At 41.3% G+C, this 7084-nt stretch overlaps 1 long non-coding RNA gene across 1 annotated transcript in view; it reads right to left on the bottom strand.

Annotated features, from left to right (window-relative positions):
• Positions 1-1119: 1119 nt before the first annotated feature.
• The window catches only part of LOC117804394, a 90538-nt gene continuing 84573 nt past the window's right edge, over positions 1120-7084 (bottom strand). The window contains exon 3 of the long non-coding RNA XR_004628768.1: positions 1120-1405. This is a non-coding gene — a long non-coding RNA (uncharacterized LOC117804394). The remainder of the gene's footprint in view (positions 1406-7084) is intronic.

Genomic DNA, 7084 nt, shown 5'->3' with positions numbered 1-7084 from the left:
AGTCCTGGTTGCAAATCAAGGGCCTGCCTTTAGGTACACAAAGCTCCGTCCAGGTGGTAACTAGAACAAAGGGTCTGCCCTCAATGAAATTGCAAAGTAAGTGAAATTCATCTCAGTGCACACACACCATCTTTCTCTTTCACCTCTTCCTCTGAATGCTCCCACAGGCTTGAAGCTTTCCCCTCCACTGAAACTCAAATTCATTTAATCATGTATTCATTCAATGAACAATTCATAAGACTCAAGTGCCAGATGCTAGAATTATTAAGACACACAAGGCATAAAGTATACACTTAATAACTCATAGTTTAATGGGGAGGAAGATGCAAAATAAATGCAATCCAATGTGATGAATACAATAATTAGAATTAGATATTATGTATAAACTTGACTTACAGAAGAAAGTTATCAACTTTACTTAGAAAGTTCAGAGAAGGTTTTGAATTAGAAGACACTTGAACTGGGTCTTAAACCATTTAAACCATTAGATGTGAGGGATAAGATTAGAGGTAAGTGTTCCATGAGAATTAGCTGTGTGCAAAAGCAGAAAAAGTGGCAGCAGATTTCTTCACATTGAGGTGAAATTGCTAGGATAAAAGACAAAATTTTATGTCTGAGGAATAAATTCCTAAAATGTGAGTTTTCACAACTTGAGAAATTAGGAACATTGTTTGACTTTGCAGAGAAACCTTCCTGGAAATCCAGACAAATGATAGTTATTTTGCTTACTCTTAAATTTTTATTAGTCCTAGTCCATATCAGGCTTTACAGTTTGTCTTCCTCCCTCCATCTTGATCTATTTTTCTATTTGTTTCACAGAATATCCATACACACACACACACACACACACACACACACTCATTCACACACACATTCACCCATGCATAGTAAGCATCACCTAAAAGGGACCATGGTACTATAGAATATGTCATCCTTTCAGGCTGAAAATAGTGTTTGGTCAAAATATTTGCTTGTTATCATGCTAATAGCAAAACGTCTCATCAGATTGTTTTTCGACTTTGATTCTTGGCCAGACTTAAGTAAAGGCCAGAAGGGATTAAAGTAGAAATGTTTTGAACAGCCTGGAAATACAGGCCTGATTGAACACTGTAGGCAAACCCCAAAGATAGTGAGAATCGGCATCTGTGTCTCCTCTCCTCTGTGGCTCTGTGATGTAACCACGCCCCCTCACATCCACAAACATTTCCTCACACCTGGTTTGTGCTACTTTGCAGATTTTTGCCAAGTAATGTCAGATGTGCCTGTTTATTCTTTGTTACAGTTCTGTTTTGCTGTTGGAGACACCTAGATTTTCTATCTACAGCCATATTTTGTCATCCCCTCTGGAGATTGTATCCTTAAAGTTCTTGTTAATGGACCCATATTGGCTGGTTCATTGCAGACCCTAAAAAAATAGAGAAATCCTCCAGTTACAGAGTGTTCAGTATAAGTGAATCTCTAACTTATTCACATTCCAACACTTAACAGTCTGTATCGAGCTGCCTGTGCTTTGACAGAAAATTTGTTGACCTGTATGTTACACGGAAGGGCCAAAAGACAATCCATTTGCACCTGGAAACTAAATTGATTATACATCTGAATCAAAAGAGTAAATTATGAACATATCACTGTGCAAGACAACGAGATATGAAGAAGCCTACTCAGATCAATTTAAAACAATTTTAAAAATCACCAAATAAATGAAATTTATTTTGGTAAATTACTGAACTCCAAAATCGTCTAAGCCACGGCCCTAACTTTGAGTAACCAGCATCCCAGGTAGATAAGCTAATATTCTTTTCAAGTTAGATCATTTCACAATTTTTTTTGTGTGTGTGTGTTTTTTTTTTTAATTTTATTTTCTTATATTATGTTAATCACCATACAGTACATCCCCAGATTCCGATGTAAAGTTTGATGCTTCATTAGTTGCGTATAACACCCAGTGCACCATGCAATACGTGCCCTCCTTACTACCCATCACCAGTCTATCCCATTCCCCCACCCCCTCCCCTCTGAAGTCTCCAGTTTGTTTCTCATAGTCCATAGTCTCTCATGTTTCATTCCCCCTTCTGATTACCCCCCTTTTCTTTATCCCTTTCTTCCCCTACCGATCATCCTAGTTCTTATGTTCCATAGATGAGAGAAATCATATGATACTTGTCTTTCTCTGCTTGACTTATTTCACTTGCATTGTCCACAATAGCCAAATCATGGAAGGAACCGAGATGCCCTTCAACAGATGACCGGATTAAGAAGCTGTGGTCCATATATACAATGCAATAGTACTCAGCTATCAGAAAGAACGAATTCTCAACATTTGCTGCAACATGGACGGCACTGGAGGAGATAATGCTAAGTGAAATAAGATCATTTCACAATTTTGAATCACTTTATTTGATGTCTTAGTGGCATTGTTTAAAAGCCTTCATCATAGCAGGCATATAGAAATTATTTTGAGGCAGTACACAAAGAAGTTTCTAGGGCTGCAAGAAACATTTAAAGTTATGGAATAATTTTAAACAAATAAACTTCCACCTACTGGATAATGAGTTAGATATGGATAATAGAAGATGATCTGATATACAGAATTCTACCTCTTATTCTTCTGTGAAACTCAGTTTTGTTTTTAAAGCTTAGAAATTACAAATTAGTATTCTAAAATTGCACCACGGGAATACAGCGGACAATCCTTTTACTTTCCTGTCCTACCAGTGGTCACTGAAGAGGAAATATTCTTACGGTCTACACCACTTCAAAGAAGGGGCAATGACAGTTAACTAACACTGATACAGCCTCCACTGTCTTCTTGACCTGGGAGAGTGTGTGGAACATAGGAATTCCTTTAGCATCTAGTGAAATTGGAAACAAGAGACATACCCTATAATAGTCTATATCTAAGAGGCTATAGCATATGCAAGTGTAGGAGAAATTCAGTATTTATAAACTATAACTTTCCATTGTTAACAACGAATGTTTTTGATAGTAACATTTCCAAGCCTCTTTTCCCTCATCAAATGTTATATTTATGAAACAGAAAGGTAGGTTTTCTATTAGTCTAATTATCAATTAAAAAATTCCCAAATTGGGGGTGTCTTGGTGGCTCAGTCAGTTAAGCATCTGCCTTTGGCTCAGGTCATGATCCCAGGGTCCTGGGATCGAGCCCCATGTCAGGCTCCCTGTTCAGTGGGGTCTGCTTCTCCCTCTGCTTTTGCTCCTTCCCTCTGCTCGTGCTTTGTCTCTGGCGATCTCTCACTCTGTCAAATAAATAAATAAAATCTCAAAAAAAAAAAATTCCCAAACAGGAAGGGGGCATATCCAAGACGGCAGCAGAGGAAGACTCGGAACTCACCTCCCCCACGGAACACACCAAAGTATAATTATTTATAGGGCGATTCTTCTTGAAGAAGAACAGGGCTAACTGAACACCTTCTACACATCGAAGGTAGAGAGAACGCAAAAGAGAACAGCAAGAGCGACAGAGACACAGCAACAAAGGACACCCCCAGCCCTGATGCTGCAAACTGCAGGGAGAAGGAGAGTACTGAGGGACCAGGAGCAAATTTGTCTGTCCTTAGGCACAGAAAAAAACACATGGTTTAAAAAAGCAGCTAACATAAAAAAGCCCGAGCTAGAACTCTACCAAATGGCAGAAGAGTTGCTAAAATTCTCTCTGGTTGGGAGGAGCAGATGGACATGGTCTATGCTCCGCTTCCACCTTGAAAACACAGGCCAGTGCAAAATCCAGGTGCCCTAACTGGCCTGCTGCCTCAGTGAGCCCCTGGCCTCTAGCCCACACCAGCCCAGCCATAGCACCTAGGTGGCCACAGGGTGGTACACTCTGGCACACCCCCAGTTAGTGCTCACTATAGCTCCCGCCTTTGCACCAAAATGATACACACAAAGCACCCCAGAACCATTCAGACCCAGATCACTTTGGCTTCAGATGGCTTGCTAGGGCACCCCTGGCAAAGAGCACTTTGGAACCTCCTAGCTGATGTCTGCTTCAGATCGAGCCACCCTGCCGAGGTGCCCTTTACACAGAGAACTCCAGTACATCTCCACCCGCACTAGCCTCAGCTCTAGTCACCCAGCCAGGGTACCCCCATGCTGAGCACCCCAGAATACCCTGGAAACACCCATTTCAGCTTCGGATATCCTGTACAGTCACCCTCAGTGTGCAGAGCCCCGGGACGCCCAGGCTGGCGAGCACTTAGGCTTTAGCTGTTCTGCAACAGGGTGCATTTTGCACAGAGAGCCCAGGTACCACCGCAGCTCATGACCACTTTGGATTTAGCCATCCTGCCAAGATGCCCCTCTGTGCAAAGCACCCCAGGACTCCCCAGCCTCGACTCCAACTCAGCTCCAGCTGTCTCTCTGGGGCACCTTTCTGCATAGAGCCCTGGGATCCCCCAGCTTGCACCTGCTTCAACGTTAGCTATCCCACCAAGACACCCTCTGCACAGAGCCCAGGAATCTCTTGGCTCACATACCACCTCAGCTCTAGCTGCCCCACTAGAGCACTCGCTGCACAGAGTGCCCCAGGACACCCCAGCTTGCACCCACTTTGGCTTCTGCTGTCTTGCCAGGGTGCCTTCAAGCACACAGAACCCCTGGACATGGTGGCTTGCATCCACTTCAATTTTAGCTCCTGCCAGGGTACCCACTGCACAGACAGCCTGGTGATCCCCTGGCCTGCATCCACTTCTGCTCCAGTTGTCTCTGTGCAGAGAGCCCTGGATACCCCAAGCTAGTGGCCACTTGAGCTTCGGCTATCCTGCCAAGATGCCTTCTGCATAGAGCCCTGGCACTCCCAGCTTGCATCCACTTAAGCTTCAGCTGTCCTGCCAGGGTGCCTGCTGCACAGAAAGCCCCAGGACACCCTGGCCCACATCAGCCACAGGTCCAGCCAGGCAGCCAAAGTCATAAGCATATACAGTCTACATAGGGGAGGACCGTACATAAGACTGTTCCTTCAAGTTTATGAAAAGTAGCTGTTTTGCCTAATCCATAGAAACAAACACAGAAAGTCAAGTAAAATGAGGAAATGGAAATATGCTTCAAAAGGAAAAGACAAAACCTTCAGAAAAACAAATAAATGAAATAGAGATAAGCAATATACCTGATAAATAATTTAAATTAATGATTATAAAGATGCTTATCAGGCTGGGGGCACCTGGGTGGCTCAGTTAGTTAAGTGTCTGATTCTTGATTTCGGCTCAGGTCATGATGTCAAGGTCATGAGGCTGAACCTCACATCAGGGTCTGCACTCAGTTAAGAGTCTGCTTGAGATTCTCTCACTCTTTCCCCCACCCTCCTCTCTGTCTCTATGATAAATGAATAAATCTTCCAAAAAAAATGTTCATCAGGCTGGAAAGAAGATTGGAAGAACTCAGTGAGACATTCAGTAAAGAAATATAAAATATAAAAAAGAAACAATCAGAGTTGAAGAATACAATAACTGAAATTTAAAAATACATGAGAGGGATTCAAAATTAGAGCAGAAATAAATGAATTAGAAACCAGAAGTACAGTAGAGCAAACCAACAGGACTAGAAGCTGGTTCTTTGAGAGAATTCATAAAATTGACAGACCACTGGCAAGACTTATCCAAAAGAAAAGAGAAAGGACCGAAATTAATAAAATTATTAATGAAAAGAGAGGTCACGACCAACAACATTGAAATTGGAAGGATTATTAGAAATTTTTATCAACAGCTATATGCCAAAAAACTAAGCAATCTGGAAGAGATGGAGGCCTTCCTGGAAACCTATAAACTACCAAGACTGAAACAGGAAGAAATAGATTTCTTAAACAGGCCAATTAACTATGAAGAAATTGAGTCAGTGATAAACAACCTTCCAAATAATAAAACTCCAGGCCCAGACGGTTTTCCTGGGGAATTCTACCAAACATTCAAAGAAGAAATAATACCTATTCTCCTAAAGCTATTTCAAAAAATAGAAACAGAAGGAAAGCTACCAAACTCATTCTATGAGGCTAATATTACCTTGATCCCCAAACCAGGCAAAGACCCCCTCAAAAAGGAGAATTACAGACCGATTTCTCTAATGAATATGGATGCCAAAATCCTCAACAAGATCCTTGCTAATAGAATCCAACAGTACATTAAAAGGATTATCCATCATGACCAAGTGGGATTCATACCTGGGATGCAAGCATGGTTCAACACTCGCAAATCAATCAATGTGATACATCATATCAACAAGAAAAGACTCAAGAACCATATGATCCTCTCAATTGATGCAGAAAAAGCATTTGACAAAATACAGCATCCTTTCCTGATTAAAACCCTTCAGAGTGTAGGAATAGAGGGTACATTTCTCAATCTCATAAAAGCCATCTATGAAAAGCCTACTGCAAGCATTATTCTCAATGGGGAAAAGCTGGAAGCCTTTCCCTTAAGATCAGGAACACGACAAGGATGCCCACTCTCGCCACTATTATTCAACATAGTACTAGAAGTCCTTGCAACAGCAATCAGAAGACAAAAAGGGATCAAAGGTATCCAAATCGGCAAAGAAGAAGTCAAACTGTCTCTCTTTGCAGATGACATGATACTCTATATGGAAAACCCAAAGGAATCCACTCCCAAACTATTAGAAGTTATAGAACAATTCAGTAAGGTGGCAGGATACAAAATCAATGCCCAGAAATCAGTTGCATTTCTATACACGAATAACGAGACTGAAGAAAGAGAAATTAGGGAATCCATCCCATTTACAATAACACCAAAAACCATACGTTACCTTGGAATTAACTTAACCAGAGACGTAAAGGACCTATATCCTAGAAACTATAGATCACTTTTGAAAGATATTGAGGAAGACATAAAAAGATGGAAAAATATTCCATGCTCATGGATTGGAAGAATTAACATAGTTAAAATGTCCATACTACCCAGAGCAATCTACACTTTCAATGCTATCCCGATCAAAATACCGAGGACATTTTTCAAAGAACTGGAACAAATAGTCCTTAAATTTGTATGGAACCAGAAAAGGCCCCGAATCTCCAAGGAACTGTTGAAAAGGAAAAACAAAGCTGGGGGCATCACAATGC

This window comes from Ailuropoda melanoleuca, chromosome 11, assembly GCF_002007445.2.
Source record: "Ailuropoda melanoleuca isolate Jingjing chromosome 11, ASM200744v2, whole genome shotgun sequence".
NCBI classification, from domain to species: Eukaryota; Metazoa; Chordata; class Mammalia; order Carnivora; family Ursidae; genus Ailuropoda; species Ailuropoda melanoleuca.
This window is presented reverse-complemented; position numbering and strand designations above follow the sequence as displayed.